The following is an 18092-nucleotide window of genomic DNA, read 5'->3' on the forward strand; positions in this document are numbered from 1 at the left end:
ATATAGTGTGTCAATAAAACTAAGTTTTTTCATACATTATTTTAGATAAGTCATTAACATAGAAAATTCTTATAGAAATCATTGGTTACTGCTATAGACCTAATTCTTAGCTATACTTGTGTATTCCTTTTTTAACCTCTTTATTTATTTATTTTTATTTCGTGCCTATTTCTATATATTATCACATTTCAGTGTTTATTAGTATTATTTATACATATTTTTTTATTTTCGTGTGTTTGATTAATTTCTTTTAGTCCACCGCTGTGGAGTAACGGTTAGCCTGTCTGACAGTGAAACCATCTGGCCCGGGTTCAAATCCTGGTTGAGACAAGTTACCTGGTTGAGGTTTTATCCCGTGTTTTCCCTCAACCCATTAAGAGCAAATGCTAGGTAACTTTCGGCGCTAGATCCTGGACCCATCTCGCTGGCATAATCACTCACTCAGATGCTAGATAACCATTGCAGTTGATAAAGCGTCGTAAAATAACCAATTAAAGTTATTTTAGTTTTTCCCCCCTCCATCTTTAAATAAGCCATTCTTCAGTTCTGTGCTAACATCTTCCCCAATTTATACGCTTTTCTTTTCCTTTTTTATTATCTTAATTGTCCTGTGATGGCTTTACCTCGATCTTTCCTTTTGCAATTCTAATTTGATATTTTTATTGTGACAAGATTTTCATTAATTCTTTCTTTATTTCTAGTACAGTATTTTTCTAAGGATTTAGTGTTTCTGTGTCATTTATTCTTTTCAATGTCAAAATTTCTTTTTCGCTCTCTTTATACTTTCTTCTTTCATTTATGTAATTACATTTTGTTAGTTTCTAAGTATTTATTTTTTCTGTGTCATTACTTCCCTTCAATGTCACATTTTCTCTTTCGTTCTCTCTTTATTCTTTCCTTATTTTTATGTAATTCAATTTTGATTTATTTTCTTATTTTATATTCTTGTTCTATATTTATAACGGCTAGAGTTACGTTAATTTTCTTTTGTCTGAATTATTTTTGAATTGAACGCACAATTATATCAATAGCAATCTACTTATCTGAAATAAACATATTTTAGAAATACGATATACTTTTAATTCCATTATATATAATTGCCACTTAGTTTTTCTAAAATATATGCAAAATTCATTATGCCTGTTTTCAGTATATCGCCAATTTGTATTTTTCTTCAAATAAAAATTAATTAGTCAAATAGTGTAAGTTCTTACAGTCAATTACTTAACAATATACATACATTGAACCTTTATGTTATTACATGAAGTAGTATTTAAAAGTTATGACAAACGTTTTCACCAATAATTTGGCATCTTCAGATCACATTAAAAGAACATAGTAACATAAAATGAACACTTAAGATATTCCAGTTAAACACAATCGTTAAAAATTAAAAACTGGTATAATAGGCAATCTGAGCAATATGCCATTAAAATACATGTAGCAGGAAGATGATACCATGAAATCGTGGGATAGGCTGATAACTTTGTATTAACTGAAAAGTGTACACAACGAAGAAAGAAGACCTAACAATCTTCAAGTTTATGCAGGTGCAGTTCCCAAAATGATGAAAATATGCTACAGTATATAGGTCGCTCGTGCTGCTGTTTATGGACGTATGGAATTAAAGCCCTGTAAAGTATAAAAGGGGTAATGTGAAAGAATTTTTATAAATAGAAAACTAAGAAAGGTTATAAATTTTGAAGTCGTGGTTAACGATACTTACAAGATGGTTGAGGAGAATTTGACTCGAATCCATTGATGCAGCAACACGACTGAGCTTTACAGTGGAATGTAGCAAATGAAGAAAACTGTGTACCAGGCAAACCTAGTGGATAAACCGGAATTATTTCTGTATAATTTTGAAAAGCGGGTTATTTAAATTAGAATATTGTTCATTAAGTAAGTGAGTATTATTATTATTATTATTATTACTATTATTATTATTATTAGAGTAGGTGGCTATGTAAAACTCCTTTGCGGCATTCATGTACTTATAATTATTGACAGTTTTTAAAACTTGGAGGGTGTCATCTATACCTGTAAGTTAATGGTTGTGATTGATTAGGTGTGTTGCAAATTTCGACTTATTTCTATTATATTTGAAATCGGAAACATGTTCCCTATAGCGTGTGCGGAAACTTCTCTTGGTTTGTCCTATCCCATGATTTCATGGTATCATCTTCCTGCTACATGTATTTTAATGGCATATTGCTCAGATTGCCTATTATACCAGTTTTTAATTTTTAACGATTGTGTTTAACTGGAATATCTCAAGTGTTCATTTTATGTTACTATGATCTTTTAATGTGATCTGAAGATGCCAAATTATTGGTGAAAACGTTTGTCATAACTTTTAAATATTACTTCATGTAATAACATAAAGGTTCAATGTACGTATATTGTTAAGTAATTGACTGTAAGAACTTAAACTACCTATTTGATTGATACTGTACTTATCGGACCCAAAATGCCTTTAAAATTAATTAGGTTTTAGTAAAAATTATTAAGTTTCATGTGCATAATTCCAAGCTCAGTTTTCTCGCACATAACGAACATAAAGTGAAAGTGTCCACAAGTTGCTATGCAAAGGGAAGGCATACCACGAAACATATTTTCAGTTGGCCAGTCGTGGAGGTTGAAAACATGCATTTCAGTAGAAACCTTAATTGATTTTTGCAGCAATGCAATATGTAACGGTATCTCCCCTTAATACTTCGTATTGTGAGAAACTAGAACAGTGAAATATTATACGTATAGTGTATAGAATATGTATAATATAAATAGCTAAGAGAATAACAAAGAAAGAGAGAAGGCAGAAAGTAAGAAAGGAAAAGTAAAGAAGTTCAGTAGAAGTTTCGTAGTGAAAAAGATAATATCTAAAAATAACAAAAGAAGGAAAAGATAAAGTGAGAGAATAAAGCAAGATGGAATGAAAGTAGAAGATGTGAAAAGTAAGCACATAAAGAAAGAGAAAATAGGAACCAGAAAACGATATAGATTCCACACCAGGAGGCCCGGGTTCGAATCCCGGTCGAGGCAAGTTACCTGGTTGAGGTTTTTTTCCGGGGTTTACCCTCAACCCAATACGAGCAAATGCTGGGTAATTTTCGGTGCTGGACCCCGGACTCATTTCACCGGCATTATCAACTTCATATCATTCAGACGCTAGATAACCTGGATGTTGATACAGCGTCGTAAAATAACCCAATAAAAAAAATATAGGAAGCTACTGTAATAAGAAACAAAGAAATAAGCTAATTAGTGAAAATTCTGTCAATATAAAGAAAGAATCAGAAACGCGAAAGAGAAAAACAAAAGAGAAAACAAGGAAAAGCAACCACAAGCGGTTGTGTTATACAAGGAAATATTTATTTATACAATTATAATTATGCGCCGAATCGAAAAGTTATTCAGAAAAAAGAAATTATTAAAAAAGGTCTTAAAACATGCATTGAATTCCTAGCCGTTACAGAAATAGAGATAGAAAAGTTTCATTTATGTAATTATAATTATTCGTCCTATCCAGAAGTTAAATCTTGCAACGAATTCAGGATTTAGAGACAAGCATTGAATTGCTTTGCAAAGTTAAAGTAACCATAGTCTTTAAAAATAGAGGAAGAAACTTCGTATTCATATAATTATAATTATACGTCAAATCCAAATTTAATTTATAAAAAGACATGTAGGCTATTGAATTTCTTTTAAAAACAGATATAATATTTATTTATAAACATTCAGGACTTACAGATTTGTATTGAATTACTTTGCAAAATTAACACAATCCTATCCGTTACAAAAATAGAGAAAGGAAAAGTTATTTTTTTTAGCAAAAATGATTGATTCATCAAATTATTATAAATACAGTTTTATTTACAAATTTTTAATAAATATTTTAACCCTTAGATCACAGTATACTTACTTACGTACTTACTTACTTACTTACTTACTTACTTACTTACTTACTTACTTACTGGCTTTTAAGGAACCCGGAGGTTCTTTGCCGCCCTCACATAAGCCCGCCATTGGTCCCTATCCTGAGCAAGATTAATCCAGTCTCTACCATCATATCCCACCTCCCTCAAATCCATTTTAATATTATCTTCCCATCTACGTCTCGGCCTCCCCTAAGGTCTTTTCCCCTCTGGCCTCCCAACTAACACTCTATATGCATTTCTGGATTCGTCCATACGTGCTACATGCCCTACCCATCTCAAACGTCTCGATTTAATGTTCCTAATTATGTCAGGTGAAGGATACAATGCGTACAGTTCTGCGTTGTGTAACTTTCTCCATTCTCCTGTAACTTCATCCCTCTTAGCCCCAAATATTTTCCTAAGCACCTTATTCTCAAACACCCTTAACCCATGTTCCTCTCTCAGAGTGAGAGTCCAAGTTTCACAGCCATACAGAACAACCGGTAATATAACTGTTTTATAAATTCTAACTTTCAGATTTTTTGACAGCAGACTAGATGACAAAAGCTTCTCAACTGAATAATAACACGCATTTCCCATATTTATTCTGCGTTTAAATTCCTCCCGAGTGTCATTTATATCTGTTGCTGTTGCTCCAACATATTTGAATTTTTCCACCTCTTCGAAGGATAAATCTCCAACTTTCATAGTTCCATTTCGTACAATATTCTGATCACGAGACATAATCATATACTTAGTCTTTTCGGGATTTATTTCCAACCCTATCTCTTTACTTGCTTCAAGTAGAATTTCCGCGTTTTCCCTAATAGTTTGTGGATTTTCTCCTAACGTATTCACGTCATCCGCATAGACAAGAAGCTGATGTAACCCGTTCAATTCCAACCCTCTCTGTTATCCTGAACTTTCCTAATGGCATATTCTAGAGCGAAGTTAAAAAGTAAAGGTGATAGTGCATCTCCCTGCTTTAGCCCGCAGTGAATTGGAAAAGCATCAGATAGAAACTGGCCTATACGGACTCTGTTGTAAGTTTCACTGAGACACATTTTAACTAATCGAACTAGTTTCTTGGGATACCAAATTCAATAAGAATCTATACTAATAATAAATCTGTAGCCGAAATTTTTCTGGTAATTTTCGATTTTCCAAAAATAATTGGTACTAACATATATAATTAACCATCCTGAAACCGAAAATCGCTTTTTTGAAATTTTTGTTTGTATGTCTGTCTGTCTGTCTGTCTATCTGTATGTTTGTTATCTTTTCACGCCATAATGGATGAACGGATTTCAATGAAAATTGGAATATAAATTAAGTTCGTTAAAACTAAGATTTTAGGCTATATGGCATTCAAAATACATTATTTAAAAAGGGGGTTATAAGGGGGCCTGAATTAAATAAATCGAAATATCTCTCTTATTATTGATTTTTGTGAAAAATGTTACATAACAAACGTTTCTTTAAAAATAACTTGCGATAAGCTTTATTCATTGAAAAATTTTGATAGGACTGATATTTAATGAGATAAATGAGTTTAAAATTAAAATAACTGCCATCTAAGGCCGTATAATGAAATAAAAAACAAATGACTTCGTCTTTAAGGGGCCTTGGACAGCAACAATCGAAAGCTATGAAAGATAGCCTACAGAGAATGTTTGTGTTTTTTATGAAGTAATATCGGAAGCTAAATTAACCTATTTGTATAATTAATTATTATTTCACCATTGGAAAGTGTAGTTTCTCTAGATGGACATAATGCTATAATGTTATTACAGTAACTTCTGATATAATATAATGTAATGAGTGGTCTCTGGACCAAAATGATCGCATTTTAATTATTTGGATGCAATTTAAATTAAGTAACATATTAAACGATTTATCCTTCTATCAAACACGAATGTTCCCTGGATCAAATGTCCTATTTTAATTATGTAATTATTTTTTATATTTATTTCTAACGGGTGCAGCGGAGCGCACGGGTACGGCTAGTATTATATAAAACTTCTCTCTCATACGCCTTTTTGAAATGTATGAATAACTGATGTACTGTACCCTTATACTCCCATTTTTTTTTCCAATATCTGCCGAATACAAAAAAATCTGATCAATAGTCGATCTATTACGCCTAAAACCACACTGATGATCCCCAATAATTTCATATACATATGGAGTTACTTAGATCACAGTATAGAGAACATAAATTGGCAAAGCTTCATTTCTCACACTAGTTTATTAAACCTTGTCGGACCGTAAAGGAAACAACTATCGCAATGTCTATATTTTATAATGTTGTACAATATTGTAGTATTGTGAAATTTAATTTTTTTTCTATTGTTTTATTAAAATTATAGCATATATATAATATATTAACCTGTTGTGTTCTACAGGATACTTTGTCAATTCAAGGGTTAAGATTTGAACATAGGTGCACATATTGTTTTGAAAAAGTAATAGTAACTCTAGTCGTTATCGAAATGGAACACACAAAGGGTTCATTTATATACAAGAATTAGTTCTTCTGCACAAATCTCAAAATATACCATCAGAACGCCTTGTCCGGCACAAATAATTTAATTCAGGCAAGACAGCACTACCATTCTGGAGCGCTGCTTGTAATGAAGAATTATCTGTTTTTTATAGTCGGTCACAAAGTTGGATTTTATATTCCCGGGAGAATACCCATAAAATATTTTCGTCTTAAACAGCTTGCTTCCATAGTGCTACTGGTTGCTTAACTAGGAAGTTAAATAGTTAAAGTATTGGTACTTTTAATATTGTTATATATTTTTAAATATCGATTTTCGCAAAAAGCAAAATGATATTGAATATTGTAACAATTTATGGAGACCATAAATTATAATTTGTTCAAATCACACACACACATGCACACACACGCACACGCACACACACATAATATTTCACCTACAGAATTTGAAACGAAAATCGGATATCATTATTTTCTTACTAGAGCATGCAGTAAATAATTTCATTGCTTTATATCCTGGTTCTCATTACAGTACCTCCTTTGCTTCCCTTTCTTTTGTCTTGTTTCCGCTTTCCTTGTGAATAATTATTCTCTTTCTTCCATCTATTCTTTTTATTGTCATCCCGTTTTCTTGCATTTTTCATCTCTTTCGTTGTAAGCTCTTCTTTCTTTATTTATAATTTCATTTTTGTCTTTCTTTCTTTCTTTCTTTCTTTCTTTCTTTCTTCATTTCTGTCTTTCTTCCTTAAGTTCTTTCCTTTATTTCTATTCTACTGTCTGTCTTTTCATCTCTGTCTCGTTCTGTTTTATTTTTTTCATGGTTATCATATTATTCTCATTTGTAACATGTTCTACATTTTGTTTTCTTGTCTCGGACGTCTCACAGGTTGTGCAACTTTCTAAATGAAAACTGCTCTCCATTTCCTATAATAGGTTCAGAATTCTGTTTAAACAAAATGGTTCTAGATGGATGTCTGGAAACCGCTAAGCCCGGATCATTTGAGGGAGGAGCTTAGAAACTTTGCGAGGCTGGATTGAAATTTGATCTCGTATTGCGGGCTAGTCAGTCTCTCAGGAGAAATTGCTCTGATATTTTTTTTCTTGCAGTTTCTTTTCTTGGGAATCTACTGCTATCACATTCAAATAAGCTATGTCCTGTATTTGTACCATTCTGACAGCATGTTTGCAGTCTAACCTGACACTTTACCTTCATTCTTTTATTCATTTAGTGTTCTGCCCAAGGACAGATCTTTCACTGCAAACCCAGCGTTTTCCGATCTTTCTTATTTTCTGCCTTTCTCTTCGTTTCCTCATATGATCCATAAATCTTATTGTCGTCCATCATCTGATATCTTCTTCTACCCCGAACTCTTCTCCCGTTCATCATTCCTTCCAGTACATCCGTCAGTAAGCAGTTTCTTCTCTGCCAGTGACCCAACCAATTCATTTTCCTCTTCCTGGTCAGTTTCAGCACCATTCTTTCTTTACCCACTCTTCCCAACACAGGTTTATTTCTTATTCTGTCTGTCCACCTCACACGCTCCATTCTTCTCCATATCCACATTTCAAATGCTTCTATTCACTTCTCTTCAATTCGTCGTAATGTCCATGTCTCCGTCGTATACAATGCCACACTCCATACAAGGCACTTTACTAGTCTCTTCCTTAGTTCTTTTTCCAGAGGTCCGCAGAAGACGCTCCTTCTATTAAAAGCTTCCTCGGCCATTGCTATCCTCCTTTTGACTTCCTGGTAGCAACTCATGTTACTGCTTATATAGGTTACACCCCAAGTATTTGAAGCTGTCCACTTGCTCTACTGCCTCATTTAGAATTCGTAAGTTTATCTTCTGTGTTTTTCTTCCAATGACCATGCCCTTCGTCTTATTTGCATTTATCTTCATCCCATACTGTTCACAGCTGTCATTTACTTTACCTTACGCCGCCATTTTCATATCTGTTCTCTGATGAAAGCAATATTTTCAGAATTCGTACGTGGTGTCTTTTACTTTCCAATCATACTGAGTGTAGACCTAAATAAAATATTTACAATGTTGCAAGAAATCGAATATAATTTTCTGTAGTTTGAAAATTGTTTTCAGTGTATTCGTTGCCTTAAAGATAATTATAAGAGGCGCGTCCAAAAAGTAAGTTTCCGTGAGGCCGTTTAGGGAAAGACAACACAATTTCACGGAAAGATTTATTGGAACAGATACAGCAATTGTTAAGCTATATTTCAACATATTCCCCATCGGAATTGAGGCATTTGTAATACAGTAGAATTAACAGCCGTCTGCACCTGTCACTGTGAAAATGCTGACCGGACACGAATTTCTTGAGCTGTAAGAAACGATCGTAATCTCTCGGCTACATACGGTTCGACGTACAACATATCTTCTGCAAGAGTTCCGCTGAGATGTGTTTCAACATCCATCCTACAGCCCGTATCTCACTCTCAGCGATTATCATTATATTATAGTGGAAAACGACCCTAGTTCTATGACAGGGAGAAGTATTCATTTTCATCACAGCAATTTCATGTCCTCAACAATAAATAATTATTCCTCTTATTTCTCACATAATTTGTGTGTGTGTATATATAATATTTTAATCGCTGGCGGGTAAAATTACACGGCAAAAAAAAAGTTACAATTTAAGAAGTTGGTGCATGAGCGGTATGAAATAAATAATGTCAGAAAGGAATTGTAATGTACTGTTCGCATTTCACGAGTAGATCCGAGCAAGGAATGCAAGTTTTTCCCCCACTCTTATAACCTGTCCCCGACACGGGACCGTCAGGCCATTGATTGAACCTTGTTTGTCCCAACCGGCCAATGACACCACTCCTATCCACCTACTCCTTCAAGAACGCTAAGTTACTGGCTTACGCTCTCCTCTTACCCCGCAAGGACCATACTCCCCTTGTAGGGATCCTCTCGTGAAATTTGGACAGTGACATACTGTTGGTACATCGTGTTAGTGTGATAAAAGTGTGTTTAGAAGATCTTGGATATAGAAGTCAGTTAGGAGTTATATAATTGTAATGGATGTTGGGAAATTTAAAACTTTGTCTAGTTAGTTAATATAAATATCGGTAGAAGTTTATGGTAAAGAAGTAATTCTTAGAAAATTATGTAGGGAAGTTCTGAAAGATAATATTAGTGAGAGTAATCACAATTTTTATATAGTATATTATGAGTGTTGCTTGAGGTTAAGCAATGGATGATAAAACTGAAGTGAACTAGATACTCATGACAAGATTTAGCAAGATTATTATAGTGATGTATGTTAGAAATAAGAGGATCCCAATGAGTAAAACCGTGGGATTGGTGATAGCGTGATGAAGCCGAGGATTCACCATAGATTACCTGACATTCGCCTTACAGTTGGGGAGAACCTCGGAAAAAAGCAAACCTGGAAATCAGCCCACGCGGGAATCGAACCAGCATTCGAGCGGAAATTTTGGATCAGCAGGCAGGCGCCTTAGCCGACTGAGTTACGCCGGTGGCCTATATAGTGATTTGGAAGCCGAGACAAAACAGTGGGCATAAGAGAATGCGAAATAAAGGAAATGTTTTGCTTTGTGAGAGCAGAACCAATGCCTCATTTCATAAGGTAAAATTAGAATACTTAGCCTCTGGTAATTTTACTCTTATTGAACGACCCTGTATCAAATACTAGGTTATTTTGCGCCAATAAAATTCGTGTGGCGAGATGAAATTTGGCGAGTTGAGACCGATGATTCGCCAAAGATTGCCTGATATTCGTCTTAAGACGGGAAAAACCTCTGAAAGAACCCAACTATACAGGATGAAAGATAATCACTGCACCAAAATTAAACTGGTAACAGATCATGAGGAGAGGTTTGGAAAATCTAAGTACCCTACGTTTTTTTCTAACATTCACCGTTTTAGAGGAAATCGTTATGTTTCTAGAAAGCATTTGGCAACATCACGGCTGCTGCAATAACTCTAGCAAGCACGGCCACACATCCCTTACCGCTTCCCTTGACCCTCACTTGTACTCAGTTGGAGATACTCGGCAGTGCGCTACGTTGCAAGATTTATTATAATAATTTTCGCAATTATTCAATTTCAATTCATGGCTAAACGGTTTAATTAAAAAAGACTCAAGACACTAACTATTTAGATTATTATTTTTACCTATCTAGTTGTTTAGCAATGAGCCATTTCTCTCGGGCCGTTACAGCAATAGAATGCTGTAAACATTAGGCAAAGACTATTTCTTTTCCTGCTTAAGGGTGCTTCAACGAATGAAAAGTGTAATGAAAGTTTTGTTATATTTAACATGTAGAATCACCTCTTGAATTTTGGTACATCGGTCCCCTTCCACTGTGTATAGTGACCTAAACGGATATCGAATCCACGCCCGAACGGATCTCCGGATCAACAGGCGAACGCACTCGCCGACTGAGCTACGTCTATGGTTGGCCCCGGTTATCGAAGCTAATATCCCCCAAATTGCGAAAATAACCTCTCTTGTTATGGAGAAGTCGAAAGGAATGCTTGAAATAAGACAGTCCAAGAGGGTTGGATGAAAAGTGGGAGGTGAGGGAAGAAGTGGGGGTTGTTCTTCTCTTGAGCGTTAATAAAACGTGGGGATGGTCTCGGAATCACAAGTACGAGTTAAGGGAAATTGGGAGCTTGAGTGAGGGTAGAAGGTAGGGGGTGCGTGAACTTGCCCCTCTTTCATTACTCCAAACTGAATCTGGGTTTTATAACCTTTTCGCCTGAATTTCCATCTGTCGTTGCATGAGCTATGCTCCATACTATTTAGAACGTGTTCTTCATTGCTATAAAAAGTCATTACATTTTTCATTCATTTTATAAATTTATGGGTTAAAGAATGTGTGTAGTAATATACAGGGTGGAAGGTAAGGTAGTACATTAATTGTAGGATGTGATTCCTTGAAATATAACGAACAAAAAAGTATAATACCATTTTGCTCGTTTTTGCGAGGTTTTTGATGAAATAATACTTTTATGCCGACATTTCGATCGCGAATTTTGCGAATACTGTTTAAAATACGGTTTAATTTCTTGTATAATAATGAAAATAATGTTTATTATATTCACGTTGCAGCAGTATTTTAATTAGAAAATTCATAGATTTTGAATTAATCTATTGAAGAAACATTGGAAACATTGATTGTCGGATCACGTACAGAAGGTCTCAAAATCTGGCATCGCTGTCCGGACGGTAGACAGTTTCCCTAGTACTCGCAACTGATCAGCTGTTGTGATGTTTACATTTCATAGTATGCAGTTGGAGGTACAGCGATAGAGATAAGTGTATTTCAGAACTACGAGATGCCAGAGTTCACAAATCGTGAGTACTTAGACATGATCCAGGCCGCGGAAGAAATTCGGAACAGTGAGAACTACTGGTCAGAGTTCGTTATAATTGGATTAGAAGATGTGAAAGCTGCACGCACGCTGATGGTGAACATTTTGAACAGTACCTGTAAGATGCGAGTGGAATGCGGTTTACAGAGTTTATTATTCTTTACTTCATTATTAACACCCAGAATTGGTGATTGGTAAAACAACAAACTGTAATGTTAATTACATCTTGTTCACAAAGTTACATCAGTTTTATTTTTTCATTAATTATAACTGAAATTTCAGTCCTAAGTTTTTTCACTAATTTGGACATAATTTCCTGATTTTCACGTTATTTCTTGTTATTGCTGTACGCATTTCTTGCTTACATTAAAATTAGTATTGAATTGTTAGTCTATTCTTTGTAAGTTGATAATTCTGCATTTATCGTTGAACTGCGCCCGGACACGAATTATTTTGTTCATTCGGGTTATTAATTTATATTTTCTGACATTAAATTACACAAACTAAACAAATAACAGTTACGTCCCTATCCGGAGTTTACGTAGGTCATTTTTGTGCGAATATTTATCCCCACATTAGCTCGCAAAGTATTGCTCCGAAGCTCAGTACATTTGTTTGCTGCCGTCCTCCCCTCACTTACTGCAAGATACACAGTGGAAGGTAGTTGAACTTAACCCACCCCCTTCAAGTCGCTGACTGCATGGGGTGTGGGGTACTACTTATACGGCGTTGAGACATCTTGCAATTGCCGTCAGCGCTTTCGAAACACTTGTAATTATCTCACTATCCGTAAGTCCTATAATTTTATTTTACAAAACTTACTCTAAATAATGAGTTCTACGGCTCCTGTCAATTAATGTGCTGTACTACCTTACTTTATAGTATAGAGAGGTTAAGAGTATCTTTGAAGTTTTGTGACGGGTACAGTTGTGAGTTCGAATTTCACCACATCTTTAGTGACGTTCTATGATGTCTTTGACGTAGATCAGCCGTCTTAATTCCTTATTTGTCGAAAAAAGAGTTAAAAACTATAGAAAACGTCAAAAAAGAAGAAAAAAAGATAATTAAAACAGAACACATTTATTGAAATACATAAAATTGCAATAAATTAGCAGCACTGTAAACCCATACGTATTTTACCTAAATTGTAGGGACAGAAATTTGTTAAAATTCTTTTGATATAATATATTTTAAAACACCCCAATTCATTTATATTTTTAATTTCATCACGCAAACCATTATACAATTTACAATTTATTTTGATTTTCAGATAAGTCGATTAACATGTATACTTATATCAATTTTCTATAATTATCAATCTGCAAGACTTAACAATCACCATATACAAAAATCAAGTTACATAATATAACTGTTTTTAATATATGTATATAACATTTGTTATGAATTTATTACAAATACAAACATTTTCGCCCTCTTGGGGCATCATCAAACGGTACATAACAATATCAAATGTTTTAAAATATCAAATGTAATGTGTTGCATATGTTGTGTAAATGTGAGCACAAATGCAATGAAGACTGGATATGGTACTTTCAATTGTGTTAAAATTTACTGCGTTAATGTGTAACAACCATTGTCTTCTAAAATTGTGATAAAAATATGATGAATTAAAATAAATTAAAGTCCTTAGTGTTGTTTTGGTGTGAACACAATTGTTTAACAAATACCATAAATTATGGGTATTAATGTCTGTACCCGCGAAGCCAATCTGTCATTTTACTGAATGTAAAGTCCAACTTTCAAACATGATCAAATATTGATATTGTAAAAAGATTGGATGACGATGTTTCTCGACTGGTAATCTCGTAAAACCTCCATATACTCGATCTTTTAGATATAATAATGAGGACTATAGTATGTTGTTGACTCGCGTGTATGTGTTTGAATCGAACAATTTTTCTTTTTGGGACCTTATTGTAACACCGTATTTCAGCTTAAATAAAAACGGCCCTGTCATTTAAATTTGGCCCTTCTTCTGCGAGCTTCAATTCATAACACTATTATTTCATTAATGAAGCTCACTAAATTCACAATATGGTACATTTTGTAGTTTACAGTTCCAGTTTTCTTAGTATTAGGCCTACGTTTCATCTGTTTGAATTTATTTAATGTTATAGTTTAGAATTTTATTTGTGTTCAAATAATAATAATAATAATAATAATAATAATAATAATAATAATAATAATAATAATAGTAATAATAATAATAATAATAGTCCACACCTGTGGAGTAACGGTTAGCGTGTCTGGCTGTGAAACCAAGTGGCCCGGGTTCGATTCCCGGTCGGGGAAAGTTACGTGGTTGAGGTTTTTTCCAGGGTTTTCCCTCAACCCAATATGAGTAAATACTAACTTTCGGTGCTGGATCCTGGACTCATTTCACCGACATTATCACCTTCATCTCATTCAGATGCTAAATAACCTAAGATGTTGATAAAGCGTCATAAAATAACGTACTAAAATAATAATAATAATAATAATAATAATAATAATAATAATGATTTAAGATTAATTTTATTTCTAAAATAATAGGATTGTAGAAGAAAGGCCAGTTCTGTTATTTTCAAATTATAATTAAATTCCTTTCAAGATCACAGAAATAATGAAATTATATCATATCTTCTTGGACGTGCTTCAAATATATGATGTTAAAGAATTGATTTTGTTTCGGTATTTGATAATGAGATATTCTGCTTTTTGTTCCTCTTGTAAACTTTTAAAATGACGATTTGGGCTTTTCTTTGAATAATCGCTTCAATTGTTTTTGCTCGACCATACTATACGCTCATTACATGTGACGTAACTGTATCTTAAGGACGTACTTTGAAGTACAGCTATCCATTATGTTATTGCAAATATCGGATTCCAACTAAGCATATGAGATTTTAATTAATATCGTACGCGCAACATCCCGCAAGCCTTGAGAGCACCAATCCAAAATGGCAGGCGCGAGTTTTGAAAGTGACACTGAACGAATCACTCAAATAAACATTAATTCAACTTTAAACATTCCACTGGAATCCATTAACGAGATCAATTTCACAATCAACAATATGAGTTTAAAATAAAATGAATTCTGCTCATGTTAATTTTAATATTCTAATAAATTGAGTTGATTTCCTATGTTTTGATGTGTGTTGCTTTCAGGTTAAAATCTGCATACCAAGCTGTGTAAAAAATAAATAAATACGGCGTACACGCATCCCATCTGTTGCACTACTCGAGAACGAGCTGAAAGGACTCACACTCGTGCCATCTGTTGCAATAGTCTAGAACACGTTGAAAATACACACATGTTCACCACTTCATTATCACTAAATTAACAAGATAAGATATTTGCAAAAACTCAAAACTTAGACATTTAATTATGGTCAAACAAAAACAGTCGTGTACGTCTTGCCTATAATGATAATTAAGATGCTCGTATGAAAATTATGAAACTCCCTTACGCTCGTTTTGTAAACACACTCGCGTCTGAATTACTATCATTATCGTCTCGTTGAATAATATACTATTATAGTGGTCCGCGGACTTTTAAAGATCCTACAAGGTAATCTTTATTTTTAAAAACTTTTAGACACACTGCTGTAAATCTATGACAAGAGACTGTACACTTCATTTTACTCCCAATAAAGCAATAAAAATGTCTGTTGATATAATTTGAAAGACTCTGGCCGTCAGCAGAATATGATCCCGTGAGCTTCTGATAAAAAGGCGAGTGTGTTAACTACTCGATCGCAGAGAGCGAAGGGATTAGAGTTTTACGCATCTCAGGAACTGAGAAATCCTTTTAATATTCGATGAGGAACAGAGTGGAGAGACAGAAATGTTTCTTCTACAAGAAAGAAAGAAGAAAGAGTGGAAGGCTAGCTCTGCTGTAAATATGTTACACCGTCAGACTGCTGCCATGATGAATTACTTTGACAAGCTGCCTGCATCAGTCTTGACTTGCATTGTACTTCTCTCTACAATCACGTCAGCTATTCTGTCCTGACATATTGCATTCTGAGTACTTCAAGACAGTGCCCAGCTTTCATCTGTGTGTTTGTGCTTGGGTAGAGCTGGTATACATTTTCTGGAAATGAATACCGTAATCTCATACCCAAAATCATCATTGTCGTCCTCGTCCTCTTCATCATCATCATCATCATCATCATCATCATCATCATCACCATCATCACCACCACGACTGTCACAATGACAATGAAAATAGGGTAAGTTGAGAGTGTGGATAAGGTAAAAAGATACAGGCGCGTCTTGGAGATGATCCCAGATCACATATAGATTGCTCATCCCTATGTTATAATCGGCAGCACTTTGAAGAGAACAAGCGCCAGGATCACCACCCGTTCACCGTAAACGAACACGAGATGGCAGTACAGTAGCTAATGCAATTCAAATGGGAGTTATGACGTGACTCCTTATGTAACAACTAGATGGCAGCATAGTAAACCTGACAAAAGTTGTTACCGTCAAAACCTATAACGCCGAGAAATCTGGGTATATATGATCTAGGAGGAGATACAATGTCTATGTGAGCTCCAAGTCTGTTGACCACTTATCTCACTACGGGGTTGCTAATCAATTAAAGGGAACAAGAGTTGAAGGAGAACGTTTATTTGCATTTCATCCTGTTGCATCTGGTTTTCCGGATTAATATATCCTCGCTCGTCTTGTCGTAAGCATGTCGATTCTAACACTGACAGTTATGTTACTCAACTCACCCTCTCATGAAGCTATACGTCAGCTTTGTATGTAAGGAATAAAATATATAAAAAAAATAAAAATATTAAACCTTTCGGCTTTATTTCAATCATAAGGTCAACTTACTTACTTAGTTACAAATTGTTTATAGAAAATCCAGAGGTTCATTGCTGCAATCACATAAGCCCGCCATCGGTCTTTACCTTGAGCAAGATTAATTCCATTCCCTACCATTATATCCCACCTCCCTCAACTCCACTTTAATATTATCCTTCCATCTACATCTCGGCCTCTATAAAGGTCTTTTTCCCTCATGTCTTCCAACTAACACTTTATATATACATTTCTGGATTCACTCATATGTGCTACGTTCCTTGCCCATCTCAAACGTCTGGATTTAATGTTACTAATTACCGTATGTTAGGTGAAGAATACAATGCGTTCAGTTCTGCGTTGTATAACTTTTTCCATTCTCCTGTAACTTCATCCCTCTTGGCCTCAAATATTTTCCTAAGCACCTTATTCTCAAACACCCTTAACCTCTGTTCCTCTCTCAAAGTGAGAGTAAGGTGAAGTAGAATTTAAAAGATAATATGAGTATATTATTAGAATTTTGGTTTGCTGATGTTTAAGTTTGATGTAGATAGCGCTTTCTTATAAAGCTTATGTTAAGAAACGTCTGGTATGTTCATATGTGCAAAGCCATGCCATCTATTAGGGATGCGAGGTTAATCGAAAGTAACTGGTTATTTTAAAATAGACCACAAAAATAATTTACAATCACCTGTGACCCAACTAGAAGTAAGTTTAATCATTAGATGATAAAGATTATGAAAGACATTCCTAAACAAAATACAAGAAATAATAAGAGGTTATGAAATTGCAGTACTTTTTGTTATTTTTGCCCATCCCTACCATTCATATCACTAAAGTGTTAACCGAAACAGTCTGTCGGGAGTCATCCCACATCACAGTGGGTGTAACGATGGATTTTGAATTTATAGAAATTAAATGAGGCAAAGCTAAATTACTTCGTTTACAACATACGTACCTATAGAACGATGACGATTATAAACACGTGCGGATGTGCTTACAATAGATATTGGTGATGGTTTTTCGACATTATTGTTCATTCTTGTGCACCTGATGTGGCGAAAATGAAATTGGGATAGTGATGATTTAGGAAACAAGTCAGAGGAGAATTGACTCCAATACCAAATACCTATATATTATTACACAACAGCAATAACAAATTTAACCACACCAGTGATTTAATAGGGCACGGCAACTGGAGCACGTAAGAGCAGTGAGCACTGTAGATTCTAGTGAGCTGCAGCTGAGAGCGCCGTGTTGGTTCTGTCTTGTTGTCAGTGTGGATTCATACATTTGATTGCAGTACGATAGCACTTTGAGATCCCACATTGAGATTCCATTGCTCCAAATATTGGGAGGGGGGAAGAAAAAAAATTGTTGGGATGAAAATACTCCAAAAATATCGTAAATACACCAAATGAATGTTTCTAATATATCTTTTATCTATACTGAAAAGGATCGATTTAAATTAATTGACGAGAGAATAAATAT

The sequence above is a fragment of the Periplaneta americana genome, chromosome 15 (genome assembly GCF_040183065.1).
Source record: "Periplaneta americana isolate PAMFEO1 chromosome 15, P.americana_PAMFEO1_priV1, whole genome shotgun sequence".
Classification (NCBI taxonomy): domain Eukaryota; kingdom Metazoa; phylum Arthropoda; class Insecta; order Blattodea; family Blattidae; genus Periplaneta; species Periplaneta americana.